Source organism: Diabrotica undecimpunctata, chromosome 2 (assembly GCF_040954645.1).
Source record: "Diabrotica undecimpunctata isolate CICGRU chromosome 2, icDiaUnde3, whole genome shotgun sequence".
NCBI classification, from domain to species: Eukaryota; Metazoa; Arthropoda; class Insecta; order Coleoptera; family Chrysomelidae; genus Diabrotica; species Diabrotica undecimpunctata.
In genome coordinates, this window is record NC_092804.1 from 159,815,211 (window position 1) to 159,843,114 (window position 27,904).

Below are 27,904 nucleotides of genomic sequence, written 5' to 3' on the forward strand. Positions count from 1 at the left end.
GTCATGTTTTACTCTTACTAACTACATTAAAAAGTATTTCAGAAATTCAGAAAAAATTGAGATCACTAAAAAGAAAGGGGCAACTCAAGAGAAGTACTCCGAGCGATGCGCTAATGTGATTCCAGCCAAATCTCTTCTTGAGCCTTGGGTTAGATGAAATTACTTAATGCAGGTAAACAATTATAAAAAATCTTCCTTTAAACTAGTGGCACACATTCAAATTGAATATTCTCTTAAATTAAATTAGATTATTAAATAAAAAAACTGTTCCAAAGAGGGTTCAAATATCGTATGGCTGTACAGAATCAGAATAAAGCTGTTAATAAATATTTTATCTTTCTAATGGCAAATACAAAAGTATAAAATCCCTAATTCTAAAGAACCTACATTATTTTGAATAAAACGGTTTATTTATATTTTAAATTTAAGAGTGATTAATAACTAAATAACTATAATCACTTGTGGTCACTTCTTATCTAAAATAATTATATTCAAATAAACCCGATAATTATTAACACTCTTACCTCTCCTTCACTGGAATTATTTTGTAGAACTACGTTTTCCTATTCTGGGCTGGCTATAAATCTTGCAGTAAGAAAGTCTTATCTTGGATTTGCACCCAATTCTGCAGTATCGCTTCCCTTCTTTATTTGATGGTGTGTTTTTTGTTCCCGCATGCAATGAGGGTGGAATCTCATTCAATTTTTCATCACCTCTAAGAGATTTTCAATGTTTAGTTCTTTTGCCACAATTTGCTGTGGTATGTTGGTAATCGATTTTATTTAAATTTGATTAAATTTTGTAGTGAATTTTATTGACAATGTAAAAACTATATATTAATTCACTTTTATTGCATGAGGTTTTGCCCATAATGTAGCATTCTAAAAGATTTTTAAGCTGTTTGTCTTTTTGTTTAGTGTTAGGATTAGTTATTTTAATAAGTATACATATCTATATGTTTATGACATTTCCTAATGTGCTGGATAGCTAAATTTTTTAACGAAATGCCCCTGGAAATGCTCTGAGAGAAAAAGTACTGGGGTATCGGCCAGATGTTTAGCAAGGCTGTAAGATGGAGATCCTATGGAGCTCACAATAGGGCGTAGGGGTACATGGTCTTTGTGTATTTTCGGTAAGCCATACAAGCGTGGCGGGACTGCTTCGCTGTTGCATATTCTTGGCTTTATATCCTCCGGTATGGACGAAGATTTTATAAATATTGATTTTCCGTAGGGTGACTGCTGTGGCATATTTTTTAAGTTTTCCATATATATATATATATATATATATATATATATATATATATATATATATATATATGTATAAATCTTCTAGATCCTGCGGTATATAAAATCGCAATAGATTTATAAGTTTTGCTATTGCACATATTTTAAAAACTAATACGAACTTAAACAAAATTTTGTTTGAGAAGTCAGTTTGAGAAAATCTTAAAATACTTTTCTCCACTTTCGTTATTAAAAGTCCTTTTGAAAGTAATCACAAGAAAGCCTTACACCATACTTCAAATGAAAGAGCAAGATTTTTTGGATTTTTTAACCTATTCATCCAAACTGAATTATACTGCAGTTCCATTTTCAAAGGCGATCTTTTTAGAGTTCTACATATTTTTTTGACATCGTTTTCCGAACCGCTTTTAACGAACGTGAATACAAAATCATCAGTTTAAGACAACGGAATGCGAGGAGACATACTGCTGAACATGACAAAATACCCGTATCAATAAAAAAAATTATATTAAAGTCACCTTGGCACAAAACAAGGTGGAAGCTCTGAAATCTATGTACAAGTGGATGCCAGATGAAGACAGAAACTTTTATGTTGACGTGTTTTCCAACATGTCTCAATATAAAACAGTAAAACTGAGATTGTTGATCAGAAGATAATGTAATGCAAAGACTTATGTTTCATGTTTTTGCATTTTTCGTTTTTTATTAGAGTTACGAAGTTCTATGTTATTTTATTTCTTTAATGAAAATATGGAAAAACTTAATATTTGTTATTATTTTTTTTTAAATGTGCTTTTGTAGTAGACTTTCATCTATTATGTTATGTAACAAAAGCAAATACACTTTCTTGTATACCAAATCTAATGGTCGAAATATTCAAAATAATTTTTCTCAGTTTCCACAATTCTTAGGCAGCGACTAGTATCTATTGTATCGTAATCAAGCAAACATGATTACATCTAGTTCGTGACGTCTGCCTGACAACAAAATGACGATATGATAACTAGAAACGAATTGATCAGGAGTGGTAAATCGATGTCAACAACCACTATTTTGTGACGCTAACCGTGACGCCTTCTCGTGGCGCTAGTTCTCAGCATTATCTTAGTCTAGTAGCTATCATCTTCTAATTTTTTTTCTTCAATTTTTTTGGGTAGTAAGAATATAGTTAAAACCACTCCCACTTCTTTGACGTTTCTGAGCAACGTGGCGTCGTTTATTTTCTGTACCTCCATACACTGTACATATTTGGTTGTATTATAACTTTTCGAGTTGTTCTAATCTCTTTTAATTAGTTAGAAGTTTGTTACCTTAATTATCAATTCAAGTCCTCTAAAAATTTATTCCTTAATTGAATTTTACGCTGTTTCCATTACAATAGTTTTTCATTGCATTTTATTATTACTACAAACAAATCTTTTTTGAAGAAACGAAAATTGTGTAAATATTTTCTGTAAATAATAAAATTTAACACTTTTACAATCATACATATCTTGTTTACTCCAAGTAACTAGCAACCAACTTGATTATATACGTCCCTTTATTATATTTCAAACGTTGTTCTCTATCATGACACAGCAACAAACTTAATAAACTTCTTCGACAAGGTGTCAAAATCACGATTTTCCGCAAGTCGCTTCTTTTACGCATCGTTCGGTCTGATTTCGTATTCCGTCAGCGTTCATCTGTAACGCTTTGACCGACAGTCGACAGCTTTATCATATCATGTGAACCCATCCTGGCAGAGCCACTGACCATTCTGGTCTTCGGCTATTCACATGTTAATTTGCGTGCTTTATTGATGCCTGACCGTGATCCTTTTATCAGCTTCGACGTTACGTGAATAGCTTATCAAAAGGAATTTATTGAACTTTTTTTGTCAATATGAGACTTTGCATAAATTAAAGCTGTATTAATACGTTCTAGTTTTTCTCTTGTAATTAAAAAAGTTCTGAGACTGTTTTCTTGTAGCATGTCTAAGTTAAATATTCATATGGGATTACGCCACATTTATTGATGGAAATAAAAATTACATTTTTAACTATGTTTAATGTTTCGATATATACTCTTAAAATAGTTAAAAAAAAAACGCTTATTTAAAAAATTTCTGCTAATATCTATAAACTTGTTGGAGGTTCTGTTTTTCAAAATTCTTAAAATTATTTGGTTTACTTACTTGGCCTCAATCTTGTAGACAATTGCATGCTTATTTTTTTTATCCTCGGAATATCAAATTCTGGTTATTTTGTGTGTTTTCTTATATTATATGTTTATGTAATGTCTCTTTACGTAAATTATAGGTTTGTGTATTATGTGTTGTATGTGTATTGAGTATAAATTTTAGATAACATGTCTCCGACTACCTATTAATCCGCATTAAGTATGATGAAAGCTACTTCTTTGACTTTTCTTTTTTATGTCTGGTTATTTTTTGTGTATGTCTGTGCAGGCATGTTTGCATGTCTAAGATTTATCAACATTTCCGTTTTAATATATGTTTCATGCTCGTTCATCCTGACACTTAGTGGTCTTGCTGTTTTTCCCATATTATAGTTACAAATGAAATTTTTATTTCAATTAATTGTCGCTTAATCGCATATAAGTATAATATTTAGCTTGTTATTAGTTTGCAAGAATTTCTTGTTGAGGGGTTACATGGTCTAGTTTAATCAGATTTTATATGCATTGTTTAGTAAACTACTGCCTCTATATTTTCTGCAGTCGCTATTGTTGCTAATCTTAAATACAAAGACGACATCAACTGTTTTAACGTCTGGAATTTTGTTTTTTTGTCAGCACATATTAAAAAGTTGAAGGAATCGTAAGGGATAAAAATTGCCTGCACATTTAATTAATTATTGTATTTACATCATATTGGTAGCGGATAGATACTATTGTACAATCTTGGTATAAGACAGACCTATCTGAGGAATGCAACTCTGCCTCCGCAAGCCATAATTATCTTCCAAATCCTGCAGTGGGAGAAGTCGTGTCCCAACTCAACTCTTCTTTAAGTAAGTAAAAATCTTTACTCATTCAATCCGATCCCCAGAAGAAAACCTAACACGAAAGAAACAATCATTGGAGAAACAATTAAAGCACAGGAGATTACACTAATTTATTTTGGCGAGTATAATTAACATGGAGCTTAATAACTAAGAAAATATTGATCATGATCCTCGGAAGTCAAGCCAATTGGAATAGGTATGTGTAATTTAGTAGGTATTGTAATAAGTATATAAATGGTAATTTAATTCAAACTATTAATCAGCTAGTATTATTGGCATAACTGACCCAGAGATTGGTACATTTGGGCAAGACAGGACGGGACATTTGAACTTGACTTTGAACCTTAGATAAGACCGGAACCATTTTTAACTGTCAATGCTCCTTCTTTTCCATAGCTAGTGTCAGAACGAAGCTACCGACCAATGGGAACAAAGTCCCGTCCACAACAAAGTCATGTCAACCGACGTTACAAACGATTATGGATGATAATAACAGATGTACAATGCATTGAAGAAGAAGGCCTTACAACATATAAAACATCAAATGAAACGACGCGGGACATATGACACAAGCATAACAGACATATTTTGCTGTTTAACGATTTGAGACTGTGAAATGTGCGGAAAGCGTAACGAGCCGCATACTATATTTTATCTACAACGAACAAGTAATTTAGTGTTTAAGGTTGTTATGGTACTTTCGGTCTCCGGTCAGAATATATGTTGGTAGCAGATGATGGGACACTTGGAAGAGGCAGGTCGGGACATTTGAACTACTCTGACGTCATTGTCGGCAAGCGTTGAATCTGCATTAACAACCGAGCATGAACCTTAGCCAAGACCAGAACCACTTGTCAACTGTCAATTCGTCTTCTTTTTCTTATCTATTGCATATTATTGACGAATGCCTGACAACATGATTGGATAACGACACGAACACCTATAGGAAGAAGAAGCAGAAGCTGACCGCGAATTAGGTGGTTAGATGGAGCTTACACCGACTTAGAGATAGTAGAGATCAGAAGATGGCATCACTTTGCCAGAAACCGAACAGAATGGCAATCCACAGAGGATTGTCGAGTCAAAGATGGACTAAATAAGGAATATGTGAACCGGATGAATGTACACCTTGTTATCTACGTTTGTAAGAATAGAGTCAAGGAGGCCTAAATTAAATGTAGATACATCCGGTTGCAGCAAAAGATATGAGCGAAGACGGCGAAGAACGTTGTAGCGACTCACATGAGTTTATAGAAAGCAATTTAGAGTGAAACCAAAAACAACATAAATATAGATGATACGCAGGATGAATAATTTAATGCATTTACTTCAAAAAATCCTGAAGTATCTCCGGCAATAGCAGTACAATCCAAACTCAGAACAAAAAGTGTGATATATGCTAAAAATGGACGTAGGTGGTGTCTAAATAGTTTCCATAGCAAAAATATTAAGATTTCGAAGACTAACTTGTTGCTTTACTTACCAGGACCGAAAGGGCTAGCAAAAAACATGGTAATTTAAAAAAAAATTCTAGTTTATTGAAGTGAATACTTCTCATCGCTCGGTATGATGTTTTGAAAAGGCCCGAAATCCTATTTAGATGGTGGTAGTAACCTTGTGGTATACCATAATATACGTAATATACATACATTTACCCTTATTTTAATTTTATACAATATATTTTTTTTAACAATAAATTGGGGGATATAATTTTGAGGCAACGAGGAAATCAACGAAATCAATAGAGAGAACATTTGATATAAGAGCAAGCAATGGTATCTTGGAGCAACGAATAGTGTCGAAATACGAGCGTTGTTTGGATTGTTATATTTAAGGAGGTTTAAAAAAATTTCCATGTCAAACTGAGTGATTTATGATTAGCATGTTTTGGAGCTGTTTCCTTTGCGAAAACCATAAACAAGAACTATTTTAAACTTCTGATGAACTGCTAATGATCTGATAAAAAGGAAACCAGAGAAGGTAAAAGAAAGACTGATAAATTTGCAGCTATCAGGGAAGTTTGAGATATGTTTAAAACAATCTATATGAACAATAAACAACTGAATTCTGTATACAGCGACGAGTTCTGCAATCAGACACCGACTCTCCAAAGCTATTCACGACATTTTTAGAACAAACTTGTAAGAATGCAGAGCTAAACTAGTATGAAATCAATATAAATGAAAAAATCTCAGTTACTTGCTATTTATAGATGACATCACTCTTATAGCTGCTCGTATGGATGATGCACTAATAATGTTGGAAGAATTATATTACGCTTCGTTGTAGGACGGACTAAATATTAACATGAGCGAGACACACATAAGGACTAATCTTTTGTTAAGTTCGTAATATTACTGTTGATGGGGAGAATATTGAGCAGAGTGCATCATGTAAATGGTAAGGGGATGAAATTCTGTTAGGCAGATATGATTAGACATGTGAACTCACATATTGTTATCGAATGCCATAGTCTGTGGACTAGTGCGCATTTCGATGCGCATCGCCCCGCCTCGAATTTTCCCATTGGCTCTTGACCTGGAAATCCCTATTTATCGCTCGAATAGCGCATATAAATATTGGCGATTTTCAGGTCAGTCCCTCACGGGCTCTCCGAAAGCTTAGTGCTCTCGGGGCTCTGCTTCCTGCATTTATTTTTCATACTCTGTTGCTGAGAATTGTTTCAACTTAACTTGGTGTTTTATTTCGACGAAGAAATTGTCATGTAAGAAATATCTTGCCTTTTTCAAGGCAAGACACCGAAGATAAATATTTTCCAAGTCCATAACCCGAAAATGGACTTAATTAGGGGAGCTCTCGACAGTATATTCGAAGCCCTCTACAGAGCACCCGTAGACAACAGAAGGTGGTTAGACCCTTATTTGTTCCCCCGAGCTGACAATATTTGGTACATTAAACTATGTATTTAAATTGAACCTACCCTTATGCCTGAAAAGGAAAATATTGGTCAGTGTATGTTACCTGAACTCAATTATCGAGCGGAAACATTAACACTTCTAAAGAATTAGTAAACAAGGGCCAAGAATTAGCAAACATACGTCCTAAAATACAAACACAAGAAATGCTATGAAAAATCACGTCGCTAAATGCAATTAAATAGGACATGTCGACAGATTGTCTTTCAACCGAAAGACAAAACGTATTATCGAATGGAGGTTAAGACAAGAAGCACTACGGAGCATGGGAAGACAAGAAACACTACGGTGCAAAAGACGTACACCAACCAGATGGATTGACGATCTCAAGCGTGCTGGCAGCAATTAGATGCAAGTCGCACAAAACAGGAATAGATGGAAAGAGCTGAGGTAGACCCATGTTCAGTAGCGGACTTGTTCAGGTTGATGATGATAATAATCGTTGTACAAACAAATTTTACTGTAATTTGTCGGTAACTTATAACTCAACTAGATCAACAGTTCTAAGTATGTAAATTTTGAAATAGATTTCAATTTTTAAAGTACTAAAAGACTCTCGCATTAGAGTGAAAAGTTATTTAAGCTAAAATATTAAGTTGAAATAGCTTTTAAAGTAAAAGTAAAGCAAACATTGAATTAGTATAAGGTTCAAAATTTCTTTCTAACTTTTGTTAATTTTTTTAATAATAATATATGAGTACTTACACTAAAACCATGAAATATTAGCTCCCTTCTGTCGTATTATATATCTATAATACAGTTTTTAAAATTTTACCTGAAACAGAATACAAAATTGTAATATATAACACAAAACAAACCAATTCGGAAACAGCGGTGGCCTTTTGAACTCCTATTAAAATAGTAAAAGATAAAATAAAAACTATTTTAAAATTATAACCTAAAGTGACAACATAACGGACCCATTCATTTTATATATGAAAAATTATCATTTTTATAACATCGGTCTGAAGCTACCTACTCTTTTGAAACGCTGCCAAGAAATAGAGAAACACCGAAAACATTAACTTCATAACTTTTCTCTGCTGTCGTCACTTCTGAAAAAATGAAATATTTGGTTTTCCCCAGTTCCCGACTTTACGCTTCATGACAAAGCTGGCGTGTTGGTGTGGATTGCATAATGGTATATTGTTTTATAATACGGTAAATATATGTCTGTATATACTTGTAGATATATAAAATATTCGATACTTGTATAGAATAATGGTCAAAACTGCATAATACGGTATATACATAAATGAAAAATTTTAACCATGTATCTGGTCGTGTAGCTTTTTGGCTACAACTAGCAAGTTCTCTCTCACGCACAGGAAAAGAAAGTAAAAGAGGTAGACCTTCCCGGCAGCCTAAAAATAAAATTCAAACGTCTCTTGCACTGAGACCAGATAAAGCCACTATACCTACAGGATTTAGTTGCTCATTAGCCCAAACATATCACCAAGGGTAGGTGTAAATATTGTACATGTGGATTTATAGTTAGAGCATGCAGTACCTGCGACATACAACACGTTTGACTAAACGTAAAATTTTTTTTATTGGGAATAACCCGCATTAACCATAGAAGGTTATTAGCGGTGGTACGATATGGATTTTAATATATTATAATGAATAATATAAAATATAAGCTATAAAGTTTTTACAAAGTTGATTATAATTAATTTAGAATTTTTCTTGAACTATCACTTACATTTGATTATACAATTACGGTCTACTTAATGATTTTGTCTCAATCCGCACTGTGTAACTGGTAGTCCAGTAGCGTGTCTTTTCATTTGATATAATGGACAGTCTATAACAATGTGGCCTACAGTTATATTGGTGTCACAGGCGTAGCATATTCTAGGGGAATCCTTCCTTAGTAGGTGTTTGTGCGTCAGTCGGGTATGTCCAAAGGACCCTTAAGCTAGCGGGGACACATGAGCGGAATCCAATTTAACCTACGTAATATTTTTTCACCAATTTTTCACTAATTTATTACCACCCTAATAATTTTTCACCACCAAACCAACCTTAAGGGGAGCGATTCTGCTGGCTTAAGATTCAAGCTAGCAGAATTCAAAAAAGAAACTTTTTTTTCATGGCGTATTTTTTCACCCATTTTTCACTAATTTATTACCACCCTAATAATTTTTCACCACCAAACCACCCTTAATGGGAGCGATTATGCTGGCTTAAGGTTCAACCTAGCAGAATTAAAAAAAAAACTTTTTGTTGATGGCACATTTTTTCACCAATTTTTCACTAATTTATTACCACCCTAATAATTTTTCACCACCAAACCCCTCTTAACGGGAGCGATTCTGCTGGCTTAAGGTTCAAGCTAGAAGAATTAAAAAAAAAACTTTTTGTTGATGGCATATTTTTTCACCCATTTTTCACTAATTTATTACCACCCTAATAATTTTTCACCACCAAACCACCCTTAATGGGAGCGGTTTTTCTGGCTTAAGGTTCAAGATAGCAAAATTTAAAAAAAACTTTTTGTTGATAGCATATTTTTTCACCCATTTTTCACTAATTTATTACCACCCTAATATTGTTTCACCATCAAACCACCCTTAAGGGGAGCCATTCTGCTGGCTTGCGGTTCAAGCTAGCAGAATTAAAAATACATATTTATAATATACCACAGTGTTTTGCTAGGTTTTTACGAATTTATTACCATCCTAGTACTTTTTCACCCCTTAACTACCCCTTGTAAAAAGTCAATAATTGTGTTAGATTAAAATTTAAGGAGGATATTTTTTTTCAAATTTACTGTCCACTACTTATAACTAAAATAAAGAAGTGTTTTGTTAAGTTTTTACTATACTTTGACCATCCTGATAATTTTGCTCCGATAAACCTATTCGAAAACTTTCCTACTAGCTGAATATTTGAACCAGCAAAATTAGAAAAAAACGTATTTTTGCAATACCACAGTATTCTGCTAAGTTTTTACGAATTTATTACCACCCTAGTAATTTTTCACACCTAAACTACCCCTTGTGATAATTCAATAATTCTGTTAGGTTAGAATTTAACGCTAAAAAAATCTTTTTTTACAATTTCACTATCCTCTACTTATAACTGACATAAAAAAGTATTTTTACCCTGATAAGTTTCCATCTCTAAACCAATTTTATTTGGAAACGTTCCTGCTAGCTTAATAATCGAGCCAGCGGGATTAAAAAAAATTATTTATGATATACCACAGTGTTTTGCTAAGTTTTTACGAATTTATTACCAACTTAGTAATTTTTTATCCCTCGACTAACCCTTAGTGGAAGTCAATAGTTCTGCTACGTATTATGCTAGATTTGTACTAATACATTACCATCCTAGTAATTTTTCACCCTTCAACTACCCTCTATGAGGAGTCAATAATTCTACTACGTTAAAATTCAAGGTGATAAAAAATCTATTTTTATAATTTTACTATGCTCCACTTGTAACTGAAAATATAAATTGCTTGCCAGGTTTTTACTGAATTTGATCCACCCTTATAATGTTTGACCCCCTAAGCCTCAGTTAATGGGAAACATTTAACAAGAACAAGATACACATTGACGCTAGGTGAATAAAAAATCTTTTTGAAAACACAAGAGTGCTATGCTAGAATTTTACTATATTTTTAAATTCTACCAGCCTAGTCATGTTTTTCTCAACTACCCTAATTGAAAAACATTTTCAAATATTATTCTATACTAACTAATATTTATTTTTTTAATGTTTAAATATTAAAAATATGAAAACACTTTATTCCAAAAACTATAAATTTTACCTGTTTTAAAAAATTGACTCTGATTCGAGTCGTATTACACGGCTAAGCGAAATCGAATCGTTAGTCCCTTTTATGAATATAAAATAACTGAAATCAAGTTGAGTTTTAGTAAATACAATAGAATTTTTATATTTCACAGAATAAATTACCAGGTAAGAAATATTCAAATTGAAATAATTTTATTACGTCTATTATATTATTTAACTAATTGTAAAGGAGAGTCGGGACCGTGCGCACCTATTGTTAAAAAATTAAAATATTTGTATTCATTAGGTACATGAAAATTTAAAAAATAATTTAGGTATTTAATATTTTAATATTATTTAAATAAGAAGAGTATTAACGATTGGTCAAAACATAATTTTAAGATTAGGTGTATAACATAAAGAATTTATATTGGAAAACATTTTAGGATATAAATATTTTAAGTAGGTATATTCAAATGAGACCGAAATTACCGGTTGGTCAGAACAGCTCAGGGCCATCTATTCCGAAGTGTAAATTCGCGTTAACCTTGCGCAGCTACGTCACTTGCAGCGTAGTATTCACATTGCCCTTAATTGTATACATAAGCACTCTTAACTTAGTCACCCTAAATATGGATATTTTGCATATTATTTTACTTTCTTCATACATTTTAAATAAAAACAAATGTTTATCATGTTTTCTTAGTCAAATATGTTTAATTTTTATGCGAATTAGAACTAATAAGGTATTAGTACAAAAAAATAGCTACTTAGTTATTAGGTACCTAGTACATATAAATTGCACTTGTACTTGCACTTTTCATAAACTTTTAAGAAGTAACAAAATTTTTATATTATACATAATTGATGAATATATACTTAAATTTAAATAAAACAACAGACACTTACAGAAGTCCGATATCAATTTTTAAAATAAATGTTACGATGGCGTTAATATTCTTGCTAAATAACTATATATAAAACATTTTTTAAACAATTTACGTTTAAAAATATAAAACTATATACATTATGCGATAGTTTTTTGTATTTTCTTTTATTAGTACGTGGCTAAAACCATTTTTTTATTAAAATATTTTATACGGACGTACACACGCAACCGAAAAAATATTTTCTTAGCATCTTGATGACAATCAATATTAACACTTGCGGACAACAGACTTGAAATATATTGCTTGCCAGTAAATATGGTATCTCCAGTTTTTCTAAATAAGCCATAAATTCGTTAGAAGGTTTATATAGTCCACCTTCTGTCAAATGATTGGTCCAGACGTAAGAAGTCGACTTTTGGTTAGTTAAATTTGGTAACTTGCGTTTAAACTTGCTACAAATAAATCCTCCGAAATGTCCTAGTCCATCATATCCTAAATCATCGAGTTCTTTACAGAGGACTATGTCATCTTCATCCGTAAAATTGGTGTCAATGATTGTTTTTTTTTAAGCAAGCTTTTCTACCATACTACTGCCAATAGTTAATGTAGGAGTACTATCGTCTTCTACATTACAGTAATTTAAAAAGACACCTTCGTTTTTTCCTATTAAATAACAACTCAGTCGGTATTTAAAATCTAAAGAAGTTGGATGATCGTTTAAACCACCTTTCGCTCTTATGAACCCAAAAAAATTCTCCAAGGGATCTTGGTTTAAGCGCCTTGTCAAAAGGTAGTATATATTATATCGTTTGTCTACATCTTCAAGAAGCAACTGCAAAGCCTTATTTGATATAAAAATACCTACAATGTTTTGGAAAATGTTATAAATGTGTTTTTACTTTGATATATTGTGTTACCTTTTTGGAACGAAACCCTTGATTTCTTGCCTTTAACTCGCATTGTTGAAATCATGTCAGACATTCTTTGCAAAATTTATTTTGCGCTTATACTCCAACAGACCTCAGGTTTCATCATAGGCAAATTCTTGTTGAGAACATCTTTTTTTAAACCCCGATAATTTTTCGGCCGATAATTCAGCAGTTGATGGTTAAGATTTACATAAAAGTCAGTCTCTGTAAAATGTTTTGAACAAATATAAGCCGTCTTTGGGTTAAATTTATCTTTCCTACCGGTGGCATGCACCCATTGTTTAATTAGATTTTTCTCTTTAGGGAAACGAAAAAACCTCGTGTCAGGGCAACGATTTCGCTTGATCTTGTAATCAAAGGAACAGCCAAAAACCGCACAAAGCATATCGTAAAAATTAAAAATATAACTGTGAGAAAACTTCGAAACTGATAACTCCACTCTAGAGAAGCTAGTTTCTAACTGATTACGCTGCGGGTGACGTCACTCCCTGGCCGACGGTCATGCGGCGTGCGCAATATGTTACCTTCGTCGTTTATTATACCATGAGAACAGCTGATATAGATTATTTGCGAAGTAAAATAAATTTATATTAGCAGCATTTTAAAAATTTAAAGATATTTTTATTTTAATTCTTTGTCGATTTTTCATTCATTGTCAGTTGAATACAGGTAAAAATTAAAGGTTATTACAAAAAAATATTAACTTATTTATTTTGTTTATGGAAATGTTTGAAAGAATCGCCCACGGAGAGATCTGGTTTCTCGGCACAATCCACACACTCATAAATTGGGATTTTTCTTATTTTTAGGATAGGACATCCTCTGCATCTTTTTGTTTTCGTTTCGTGTTTGTCCGATTTATTAGCAATTATTTATAGGTAAATGTTCGCGTGCGATATTCCATCTTTCTTTGCTATTTTATAAATTAATTTACGAATTAATTCTAACCTTGTTATCGTCTTTTATGTCTTTTGTTTAGTATATTGTTTAAAACTAAGTCTAACTTTCCACGGTACCATCGATTCATCGATAATTCTTTTACTGGATAATTCGGACCAGTCATTTTATTATTAAAAAGTCTATAACTGTTCTTATTCTATAAAACCGATCTTCAGGAATAACATTAGGTCTCATTGGATTATGGATGAAGTTTAAGCACCTTGAAATTATAAGAAAAAGATCTCTTTCGATGTTCTGCAAAAAAGATTTTAAGTTGAATAGTGGATCTGTTTTCCAATAACCCTCCAATCTTGAAATCCGTATGTGTCAGTGTGGAGGTTAATTTTAAATGTTACAACTTAAAAAGGGATAATTCCCGTGAGTTGGCTGTATATCATATAATTAAAAATCTCGAACATTGAAGTAAAACGCTGTTGTAATTGGTATATTTAATTAAATTTTAAAAATCCAAAAGGATTAAGTTTACAACGTTTTCGGACTTACCAGTCCATCTTCAGTGAAATTTGTAGTACTTTTAGTAAGTAATTAATAAGTAATAGGTAAGTAGTAATTTTTAATTAAATATACCAATTATTAAAACAGAAGTGTTTTTCTCACACACACACACACACACACACACACATTCGCACACTCACACACACCGCGTAAATGTTATAAAGTATTTTTGAAAAAACAAATATATTTAATTTTTAAAGGGGTAGTAAGGGGTGAAAAATTACTAAAGTTGTAATAAATTCGTAAAAACCTAGCAAAACACTGTGGTATATCATAAATATTTTTTTTAAATCTGCTAGCTTGAACCGTAAGCCAGCAGAATCGCTCCCATTAAGGGTGGTTTGGTAGTGAAAAATTATTAGGGTGGTAATAAATTAGTGAAAAATTGGTGAAAAAATATGCCATCAACAAAAAGTTTTTTTTTTGAATTCTGCTAGCTTGAACCTTAAGCCAGCAGAATCGCTCCCCTTAAGGTTGGTTTGGTGGTGAAAAATTATAAGGGTGGTAATAAATTAGTGAAAAATGGGTGAAAAAATATTACGTAGGTTAAATTGGATTCCGCTCATGTGTCCCCGCTAGCTTAAGGGTCCTTATGTCCAATTCGAATACGATGTAGTACAACCTGGTCCCTTCGCTTTACTAAATTTGGTGTTTTCGCTGATAGATCTGCTTGCCGCAATTTATTATTTGGTAAGATTTGCCATCTTCGTAACCATAAGTTTTTTGTGTACTTATTGATGCATGAAAGTAAAAATTGTTTTTATATTTTTCACAATGAAGCATTGTGAAAAAAGCAAAAGTTTAGGTTACTCAGGGTTCAGTTCTAATATTTTTTGCAACATTTCCTATATTCTTCTTACATGCTTTTATATTGCATGTTTGATTGTAGTTTTTTATTCTAAATAAATATAAAATATTTGATAATTTGATTTCTACCTCCACCACACCTTAGCTATAAAAGACTGCTACAAACTGTCAATGTAACTTTTGAGCTACAAATTCAAAAGTTACTTTCTTTTAGTTTTATGAGGTTAATTTTTATTGCTTTATCGCTTGTTATGCCAAAATAACACCACAATTTTATATCTTTGTATATATTTTGAAACATTTTGCCAGATACAGGGTTAAAAAAATTCAAACTTTGAGATTTTTTCTTGGGGATTTATGAACGATGGAAATATAGGAAATCAAAAAAGGTGAGAGAGTTCCGAAAATTTTTACCAAAAAAATCTGACAAAAATAGCAATTTTATAATAATGTAAACTCAACTAAAAAATAACTAATAACACCGATTTTTACTTTTAAATAATGTAATAATAAATAGTGTTCTTTTAAAATTCGCAAATTGTATACACATTCCGAAAAAATTAGGCTACTACGCTCCTGGGGAGTTTAATCAGTTAAATAAAATGACGAAATTACTGTTCCTAGCATGATAGCTACTTAAAATTATCTAAAATCTCTTCCCAATGTATCTTTATAATAGTGCATAGAAAATAAGTGTGAACCCAATGTAAAAAAATGCCTATAACACGAACTGCACATGAACAGTAGCAAACTAAATATAGACATCAATGATATTGGCAAATACTGGAATTGACTAAAACATGGTCGATCGGAGAAAAATAATCAATACTTTAGGTTAGAGGTGGCCGATCGATCACTATTCTATAAGACAGGAAACAAAGTCGATCAATCATTGCTCGGTCGCAGACGGAAAAGGAATAGGATGGTTGGCCTTTGATCAATACTTTAACAGCCGAAATAGATCTCTACTCTTACGCTTTTACTAGATCAATACTAGATAGTGACGTTCAAGGTGTGGGCTCCCTTGCCAGGGAGAGAGTTGGTAAAAGCAGACGTTAGTCTGCGGTTGCTGTTTGTGTTTGTTAAGGAGAGATAGAAAAGACAAGTGGCTTGCTAAGAAGCAGTAGTCAGTCAGTGTTTGTGTGTTGTGTTGTTTGTGGTGCATGGTGTGTGGTGTATTTTTCAAGGAGTTTTTAATTTAAACCTACTTAGAATATATATATATATATATATATATATATATATATATATATATATATATATATATATATATTGAATAGAAACGAAATTGATAGAGAGTAGTGAATCAGTGTAAAGACCGCTATTTCATAAAGCTACCTCCGTTATGCCGTGTCGGGGCGAGAAAAAGTAATACAACGCGAGTATAGAAGATTCGCTTCAATAAATTAGTAAAACTAACGAAATATTATGACATACTAAGAAAGGTATTAAATCTGACAAGTTAACGGCAATTAGAAACGTTAATATAAAGATCAAATACAGCGGAAAACTCTCAGCCCCAAAACCAAATAATAACTAAATACAAAGAGATCTCTTTCTACCAACCCTTTTAATTTGTGTTTAGAATGTATACTAAGAGGAAGCACATTAAATACAGCCGGGACTTTAAGATTAAATGCAACCCTTTTGGTTTTATTATTTAAATAAAATCCCCCATCTGTTTATTTTATGCTTATGGTACTAAGTAGACATTTAGGTTACTAATTCCATCTTGCTTTGTCTTTTCATTGACATTTTATTTGTAAGCGCATATAGAAATTGCATTGGTCAGGAGAAATTTATTGTACATTTTAAGATAGATCAGACAAATAAAAGCTGGTAGCTAATTAAAAAATTCAGTACAGAAAAGTATCTCTATGTACGAAGCACATGGTAATTTCTCTTATAACAATATCTCTATGATAGAATATAAATAAATCATTTATCATTAATTTGGTATTATCGAAAAAGAAATGTTTGGCTAAAAAACAACTTACGAGACGCGAAAAACTTTATTATTTTGCTTTTTTCCATTTCTCCAATTTGTGGCCTTTAGTAACATACATAGAGTAATATCCCTTTTGAAAAAGCACTTTGAAAAAAAAAATAAAAAATAGTAGGTAGTGTTCAACAGTATTTCTTGATGCATTCCAGGCATTTGATAGAGTGTAACACCAGGGACTCATCTATAAGATGAGTAGACTACTCACGTGTAACTTCTGTCAATTACCGAAGTCATCTCTTTGTGATAGAAAATTGCGAGTATAACATAAAAATAACTTTATCAACCTTTTAAGTTAATCTCAGCTAGTGTACCATATACTGGTTAATCTCAAAACATTCTACATTTAATCTAAGGTATAAATTACTTAATATCAATCCAGAGTCAAACCAATTGGGATATATGGAGTACAACTGGGTATAGTGTTAAGTGTATGGTGTGGGATCGTATTAAGTCAACAAATAGGCTTATAATACAAAGAAGGCCAAATAAATTTCTCCCAACGATTACAAAAGCTTACCACTACGTAAGTAATGAAGAAATTTCATAATGATTTGTCCAATATATGGGTAGATGACGTCATCCAAAAACACGCGTAAAGCATGATCTAAAACTTTTGTCATACCAATGTAGAAACCGTTCAACTCCTGGATAGAACTCAGAAAGTCAGAAGATTAAAAGATACTAAACCATATATGAATGAATAGATAAATGAATGATATATGCTTTACTGTCACTGAAAATTGTACAATTTTATGAAAAAAACTTACAAAATCAGAAAAATAAAAATAACAATTTAAAATTTACTGAAATTACATAAGTCGTCAATATCACAAAATAAAATGGTAACAAAATACAAAATCCATTGCATAATTTAAATAAATTGCAAATTGCATAATAAAACCTTAGGAACTAATAAGTTTAAGTTGCTGCATGTGTAATACAAATATTTATAAAAATACATACTTTAGTTACTTGTATATAAAGGTACTGTAATTTCTTAGTTATTCGTTAAGAAAGTCTTCTGTTGAATAATATGGTCTTTCAGGTAGATAGGCTTTTGTCATTTTACAGGACTTAATGAAAGAAGTGGCAAATTTAAGTTGCAAAGAGAGATGGTTGTATAATTTTTTTGGCGAATATAATATAGATTTCTTTACTAACTCAGTGGACGGGATTGGTAAATACACATCAAAGGTTGAATTTCTGGTGAAGTATCATGATTAGGTCTTGCTGGAAAAACATGTAGGTTTTTACGAATTAAGCAAACATTTTCGAAAATATATAGAGAGAAAAGAGTTAAAATCCCGTGATTTTTGCTATTGCTTTTTTTTGTAGTTTAAAAATAACATCAGATTAGATAGCTGTACTAGAAACCCAAAAAGAAAGACCATCTCGAAGATGAGACTCGAACAAAGAAAAATATGTAATTTTGGAAGATGCTAAATTGATTTCCTTCCAAACAAATATTATTGCATAACAGGCTGAGGCTAGTTTCCTACTTAACAAATCAATATGAAGGAACCATTTAAGGTTGCTGTCTAGAAAAAAAACTAAGAAATTTTACAGAATCAACGATACTGATTTGGCTGTTATTAAGAAGCAAGGATTGAAGAGCTCCTTTATAGAATAATGCTACTGTCTTATCCACGTTAAAAGAGAGTACATTAGAGTCGGATAAGGTTTTTATTTTAAGTAAATCAGAAGTTGTTGCATGACATGTTGCAATATTAGAGTTCCTCCAGGTGATACTGGTATCATCAGCAAAAAGAAACATTTTTCCATCGATTTTTAAGTTAGTGATGTCATTTATAAAGATAAGGAAAAATAGGGAACCCAAAACTAAACCTGGTGGTACTCCACATTGATCCTTTTATGGGCAGAGTCAGTATCAATTGCTCCAACTAGTTATGAACGTGCATATATATATATATATATATATATATATATATATATATATATATATATGTGAACCAGTGCAGGTGTGATAATTGTGTTTTTAAGTGAGATTAAGTATTTAATATTGAGTTAAGATGAGTTAAGATGATGAATTAAACTCAAAGACGTTTTTCTTGTTGGTTTCAAGTAAAATTTAGAAATAAAAATATCTTTTTTTTAATTTTTAGGAGATTGGAAATTCTTTACGAAAAATTGGCACATTGTCAAGGTTCAATCAAATTTTTACGAAAATTTAAAAATAGTAGTAAATTAATTTTGTAATTAAGATTGTGCTAAACTTGATATGAATTAAATTTATATCAGAAGGAATATCAATTAACGAAACACTTGTAAATAGTCTCTGATATGCAGACTATACAGTACTTGCGGACAGTAGAGAAGGGCTGGAAATTTTGGCAGATCGCACTACGCAGTACTGTGATAGGTATGAAATGGCTGTAAACATAAAAAAAGAACAAAAATCATGATTGTCGGAAAAAACTAGATTGAGGACGAAAGAATCATAGAAATTAGAACTAGAATGAGATGTTACGTTGTTTGTGTTAGTTGTTTATGGAGTTAAAGAGTTATGTAGACATAACAAACACGGAAAGATTACAAACGATCAAAAAATAAATAGAAATACTTTAACACTACAAAGAAAAGAAAAATGAGCTAGTTTGGTCACACATTAAGAAATAAAAAATGTGAGTTGATGCGATTATACAATGGAAAGTAAAAAGAAAAAGAGGACCGAGAAGACGATGCACGTCATAAAATTGCAAGTATTAGCGTGAAAAAACAATAATAGAACTCTTCAGAACTTCTGCAAACAGAGTTAAATGGACCGTCATGAAAGCCAATGTTCTTAAACGATGAGGCATATGAAGAAGGAGAAGACTAAGTGATATCCAATAATGGATATTAAAAAAAAAATTCTTGAATATCCGCATAATATTAAAAATAAATTATATGAGATATTTGTAAAAGGATGTCATAAACAGTAATTGAACAATTTCATTTTTGAACTTTATCCAGTATACTGGTGATGCAACAGTTTGACTATTTAATATTGAAAATTTTACAAATTTAAACATTTATATATGTATTTACATAACTGCATAAAATTGTTCAACATAAAATGAATTGATACAGATTATTTGTATTTTGTAAACCATTGCCTCTAGAACTATAATAAAATATAATAAAAAAGAGACATTCAAATAGCGTAAACTAATAGAGATAATTTATGCAATATGAATTTTAGCTCTAAATACTATTCATATATATATATATATATATATATATATATATATATATATATATTATATATTGAAACGATATTGGACGTAGGAGGAGGAAAAATAGTGTTTAAAAAATTTATTTATATGTTATATACTAGATAATATTAGATATTAAAAGTATTTGGTTATTTTAAGAAGTTATATACTAGAGAATTTAATAAAAATTATTTATGTGAGAGCATTTTTAAGAAATTAGCATGTAATAGGTGTGGGAAGTTTTTTTTTTATATAATTATAATATTGTAAATATATTTAAGTGAGCCATGTGCGTAGGCAACCAGATATACATACTCTGAAAGTGACGTTTAAGTAATGATTACGAATATAAAGTGGGGTTATAATAATATGTTGTTTAAAATGTGTAGTTTATTAAATTAGAGTGTTAGTTACTGATTTAAGTGTATATTCTGATCTGAAAAGCCTAAATGTCGATAAAATTATCAATAGAAAATTATAGAATTCTCCAGAATACAGAATTTAACCTTTGTTTACGGTAGAACGTTCTCGAATATGATTATGTCTATGGATCCAAGATATACTTTTTCCAGAACATTCATATAGGTAGGGAATAGAACAAATCGAACAGGATTTCTTGCTAGATGGTTCTGGAAGATTGAGAAGGTATAAATACTCGGTGATTTGGATTCAAGATAGCCAGTTTAGTATGAAAGTTAGTTAGAGTTAGCATGAAATAAGCCATTGAGTTAGTAAGAAGAAGTCAGATCAGTTACAGTTTAGTCAGAATTAGGAAGAAAGTATAAAGTATGTAATAATCGGTGATTTAGTATTAAAATTTGATAATATTGGAAAGTATATTAGAAGAATATTGGTTGGATATTGGAAGAAATTAAAAATTATATTATGATTGGAGATTAGGATAAATCAACTTATGATAATTATATGGTGATTGGATTATATTGAAAAGTATATTGAAAAGAAGAATAAATATAAATATATAATATATTTGGTGATTGGATATTGGTATATTGAAAAGAAGAATAAATATAAATGCTGTTTGCTGGTTTGCTTGGTGGTTTATAAATGTTGGCGAAGAAAAATATTTTAAATTGGTTAAAGCTGATAATTGGAAAAAGTAATTTCACAAAAACAAGGATAACCGAAGCTGAGAACGAAGATATTGAGTGGTGATTAAAATCTATATAGTTGAAAACAGTTCATTTAGGCATTCAGTGAAAGAAAGGTACAAGATTTTGTTAATATAATTTAGTTAGTGTCATAATTATTTCAATTTTAAAGATAGTTTGTAAAATTTACATTGTCTATATAATTTAATGAGTTTCATAAGAATTACAATTTAAAGATAGTTTATTTTAAATTTACATTGGCTATGTTAAATTGGCTATTTTAAATAGACATTTTTGTAAACAGTTCTACCTTAAACTTTCTATTGTATGCATTACCAAGAATTATACAATAGGGTAGATTTGTAAATAGTTTGTCAGAGGTAATTATCCTTTTTTCTCTAGAAATTGAAAATGTTTATTAGATGACCAACGAATTATTAGATAGGAGAAAGTTAGCTTTTTTTCTTTGTAGAAAGTAAAATTTGTTTGGATGGAGATACGTTTCTGGTTGGTTCAAGGAAAAGGAAGAGCAAGATGTAGGAATTTTGGATGGAGTTTTGCAAGAGGGACGAAGGCATTGTGAATTGAATATCGGGCGAGTGTACTATAGTTTTTTTTTGTGGAGACGACGTTGCTAATTAAACTAAGAATTAAGTTTTTTAAAAAAGTCTAGATTGTGAAAAGTTGTATTTGTGTTTGGTGGAAAGAGTTTCAACTGTGGTAGCAGACATAAGAAATAACTGACATGCTGTAAGTAATAAACAGATGTATAGTTTTATACTGGACCAAGTCGATTATTTGAGATATCCTTGTGTCTGGAGAGGAGGAGTTTATTCATGTAGTAAAGATTTGGAGCAAAGGAGTTTAGAATATATATATATATATATATATATATATATATATATATATATATATATATATATATATATATTGGTTTTTCTAACAGCATATTCTTTAGCAGGAGTATTCTGGAGAAACTGAAAGATACGATCAAGGTGGACAAGGCACAATCAAAGGAGAGAGAGGTGAAGTCATCAATTTTGGGAACAAAAGGTTAGTTTCGTCATTTTTAGAAACAGAGACTTTTAATCACGACCACCTATTTTAATTAGAGTTATTCGTTTTTTGTTGGTTTTATTGATAATTATAATACATGATTATTTATCGGGAGTCACTAAAATTAAGAAATTTTAGACTTGCATATAAGCTTAATTAATTTGTACTGATAATTGTGGATGTATGATTAGATGGATGTTTGAGATTTTTATTCGAATAATTGTATATTTATGTTTATTTAAAATTTTTACTTTTAATATTTAATATATATATATATATATATATATATATATATATATATATATATATATGTATATATATATATGTATATATATATATATATATATATATATATATATATATAAAAAAAAGCCATATATTACGGCTTATAACAGTTATTTCAAAAGTCCAACTAATGTCTCCGAAATCTTACCACTTGCAGTGATTTTAAGCACATTTAAGCAGGTGTCACAGAGGTGACACCTGCTTTGGTGGCGAAGAGAACAATTAAATAAATTATTTTCTGTTCTCTGGCCTGTCGAAATGTGCAAATATTAGTCGCTTTTATCAAAACTTTGTTATTGCTCTGATGAAATAAAAGCCATATATTATGGAATTGGGGCACAAATTAGTCAAATTTTCACGTCTGAATCGGAATTTATAGAACGATATAACAGTTATTTCAGTATCTCTTCTTTGTCAGTCATTCAAGCTGATTCCGATTTCAACGAAAAGTCCAACTAATGTTTCCGAATCGGAATCAGCTCGAACGGCTTAAGTAGAAATACTGAAATAACTGTTATTATTATATATGTGACTTTCTCGTAAGATGGACTTAATTAAGGTATATGAAAACTGATATTTATAAAATTTATAACTACTCACTTTACCTTTCTGAAGGGATTTTGTTTTCTTATTTTGCAAAGACGCTCAACCAGATAATTAGTGTTCAGTGCCTAGTCGTAAAACTAGTAAAAGCATGTTATTATTTTTAAGTTTTATGTATATTTCGATAACATGTGGCAACTTTAGAAAGTGAAATGTATTTCTAACTATTTCTACTACTACTGGTCGTCCTCTTCTTTTCTTTCCTTTTCCTCTCAGCAGCGAGTCTTTTGCCCATTCTCCATCTGCCATTTTCGCAAGATTTGATCTCTACATTTGTTCGTCTCCTCCAAACGTCTGCGTAGCCTTTTATTCCCCGAATATCTTTCTTAAGATACTCTAAACCCAGATTTTTAGCATATTATCTTGTATTTTGTTTATAACCCATATTTCGCTTCCGTACAGGACCATTGGTTGGATCACTGTTCGGTAAAGTCTAAATTTGGCCTATTTGGCATATAATGTTTTTTGTACTTAGTAGTAAAGCTTCGACCGTCTTCGTTCCTCTCGAAATCCGCTTTTCATTTTCTTGGATTTATTCCCTCTTATTTGTTAGGGTTACTCCTAGATACTCTGTCACCTTTTTAAAGCATTTTAAAGCAAAACTCTTTCCTCTCGTTGTTTGTGGTAGTATTCAGTTGTGTGTCTTCATATGTGGCCTTCCCCATTTCTATTATCCATATTTTGTTTTTTGCTTATTAATAATCTGTCCATACTCTATAGCCTTTGCTTTAAAGAGTAAATCCTCAGCAGATCCCTTTGAGTTTTTGCTATTAACACTTCACCGTACGTTAAAAATAGGATCCCACTTCTGTTGTCATAACTCATATCTTTTGTTCGTAATCCACTATTTCTCAATATTGCCTCCAGCAAGAAATTTAAGTGTATTGTGGACAGTGGATCTCTCTCCTTTAGTCTCCTTCTTACTTCAAATTTTCCTGTTAGGCTTCCTTCTATCCTTACTCTATTGTCGGGCTTCATTAAGGTTATTTTTACTAGTCTGATAATCTTTTCTGGAATTTCATGTACTTTTAAGACATGGTACAGACACCTTATCACAAATCTATAAAGAGAAGGCTTAGCTTTATCTGTTGCTCGTATGTACTACTCTGAATCATTCTTAACACAAATATTTGATCTTTGGTGGATCTCCCCTTTTTAAGTCCTTCCTGGTATTTACCAACCTGCTCGTTTAAGTGCCTTTCCAATCTACTTTTTATAAACCTGGCGAGTACTTTATGTTAGATTTAAAAGAGTTATACCCCTGTAGTTTTTTCACACTGCTTTATCTCTCTTTTTATGAATGAGACATACTTCCGGCATTTTTTCTTGCTTTTCATCAGCAAGCTACATATCCGTGTTATAAGTACTTCTCTCCCATGTTAGATTAGTTCTGCAGGAATACCATTGCTGCCTGCACTTTTATTATTTTTCATGCTATATATGATTTCTCTTAATTGCTCCACGGTGAAAGTCTTCATTTTTTCCGCCGCTTCGTTTTTCCCCTACCATTTTCACTTGCTCCTCATTATTTACATTTGGTTTTTCATTAATCAGCTCCCTGATATGCTCCTCGAATCCATCTAGCTTTTCCTGCTTATTTCCTGTTAGGTGCTCTTCTTTACCCTTCTAGTAACTTTGTTTTCTTGCGCCTTGGTCACTGCTCCTTTTCGCCTCCTGGTAGAAGTTTCTGGCATGTTTATTAATGTTTATTAATGTTGTTCAATATCTTAGTACTTTTACCCATATTTTCCCTCCTACATACTTTTTTTCGCGTGTCTCTTCTCTGCTTCATATTTATATCTATTTTCGTCACTTAGTTTGTCCATATGTTCTTGTCTTTCCTCATTTTCTAAAAATATAGAAGGCTTATATTTAAACTTGACAAGTTTTAATCAACTTCTGGTATAACCAGGGGGCTTTAAATATTTTAGGTTATTAGGGTATATCTAAAAACCCTCTCGGCAATTATGACATGGAACTACTAAAGAATCTCCCTGTAAAGAATTCACAAGGAAAAGTAAAAGACAAACTTTACAAAATTATTTAATGAAGTTTTAAAAGAATTAATACAGGCTAGACGATTTTAAAGGATTTATAATAGTACATGTATTATTTTCTTGGTCGTTTAAGCTCATAGAATATTTTATCGACTTTAAAAGCTTGTATGTTTTATATATCTACAACTCAACAAAGACTCCGATATCTTTTAAAACCGACCAAGATATGTCCCAAAGGAACGCATTTGGCCGTTTGGTCTTTCACCTCCGTATCCTTATTTAAATTTTAAAATGGCATACTTAATATATAAGCCACGATACGGTGGCTAAAATGGACGTGCATACGTGTCTCGCTCCAACAGGATCTCATAGATAACCAACTTTATGGACTATAATGAGAGTCTAGGTACGGTCCGTACACTGAGAGAAATGGTTACCTCGGGAACAGCATGAAATGTTTATGTTAACTACGGTGTTGGAAAAGTTTTGCGGCTTGGTACTAGTTTATTTGATAAACTAAGAAGAGACAAGAACTTTTTTTTATTAAAAACTTTTTGTTTTCAAGAAAACTGTTTACATAACATTGGGTATAGTGGTTCAAAGAACTTTTTATATAATTAAAATAATGTTGAAAAGGCAAAAGAGAAACTACTGAACCAGGTTATTTTAAACAAAAAAAAAATACTTGGGTATGTCACAATTTAAATATTTATTTTTGTGTTTAAAATCCTTTTTATGCGGTCTTATGAAACTAGTGATAGAATATTATAGGATTAACGATTATTTCTTTCCTAAAACCCTTGTGTTCTACACCAGTCATACTGCAGTCAACTGGTTTTTGCGCATCTTTCATTAAGTCGTAAATAAATCATTGATACTTTGGCAGATAAGCTGTATTTAAGCCCTCCGCCAAAACTTGAAACATCATATTTTTTCGTCTTTCTCTTCTTCAAGTGCGTTGTCCTACAAAGACATTGTCGATCAGTCGCATAATCTTTACTTTGTTCGTAGAACACCTAAACAATATCATGGTACTCCATACCACTGGTGGAGGTTCTTCAGCCAGGATGTTCTTTGTCTTATAGTACCACGTTTTCCTTTTATTTTGCACTAAATAATTACATGTAGTAATTTATATTTAGGATTTCTTATCACGTGGGAAAATTGCTTCAACTTTCTTCGTTTACGAGTATTCTAAACCTCTTTCAATTGTAAAACTGCTTTATTCCTCACTCTGTCTATCCACGATGTACTTAACATTCGGCGTACGCGACATTTCGAAAGCTTTAATTATTTTACACATTGTTTTAGTGAGAGTCCATGCTTCCATTGTATAGACCAGAATGCTGACGAGATAGCAAAGTACTAACCGCATTCTTAAGGAAATTCTTAGCGGTCGGTTGCTCAACCTCAACACCTTTTGCATCTTATTAAATTATTTACTGGGTTGCTCAATTCTGCCGTTAATTATTTAAGGTAAGCCCAACTTTTTATTTACCCAACATCACAAATATTTGTATGATTATACTCTTTTCACTTGAATTTCTCTATCTATCCTAATATCAGTTAGATTCTTAGCTATATTTTTGTTTTTGCTGGTGACTATTTTTGGTGGTGGTTTCTTTGTATTTACTTTCAAGCCCATTTGTTTGCTATAGTATTTTACCGCTGATACAAGTATCTATAAATTATTTTCATCCGTTTCTAAACAAAACTGTAGCATCAGCATATCTGAAGCTGTTTTTGAATTTTGACTGCTTCGTTGGCAATTTAACTTTTATTCTGTCTTTCACAGCTTTTCCAAAAACGATTCTGCATACAAATTAAACAAAAGCGAAGAGACCACACATGAATGTCGAACTTCCCTCATAATAAAAACTTATTCGGACGTCTAACGACTTTTTCGGATGTCTAGACGAATTTCATAAAAATGGCATGGCAGTAAGTACCAATCGCCGAACCTAACGACCACATGTCATCCTCCTCCTCCTCCTTTATCTATCATCTATCCTTTATCCTCCGTAAGGATGTGGTGACATTATGGTATTTGACGAATAGTTGCTATCCATTCTTCTTTCTCCTGGGCGCGGTGTGCTGCCTCAGACAAAGAGTAACCAGTAGCGCACTTTATTTGGTCTGACCATCGGAGTGACGATTTCACTCAAGTTCTTTTGCCATCTACCTTGCCTTCAACCACCAACCTCTCCACGCCTTCCGTTCGTCTGGTAATGTGTCCCAAGTACCTCAATATATTTTGGTTGATGATTGTGGTAAGCCTAGTATTGATGTCGAGTTCTGTCAATATTGAGACATTTGTGCGATGTGCTGTCCAGGGTATGCGCATCATTCTACGGTATACCCACATTTCAAAGGCCATTATGCGTCGTGAGTCGTACTTTTTAATGGTCCAAGTTTCTGACGCATAGGTACCGATAGGAAAGATAAGCGTCCGTACAAGGCGCAGTTTCGTGTTCCTGGTTATGTCCGTTTCTTTCCAGATTTTAGTAAGTTTGACCGTTGTTGACCTGGCCATTGTAAGGCGTCGACGAATCTCTTCTTCGCATCCACCATTGTTTGTGATAAAAGAACCTAGGTAATTGAAACGGCTTACCACT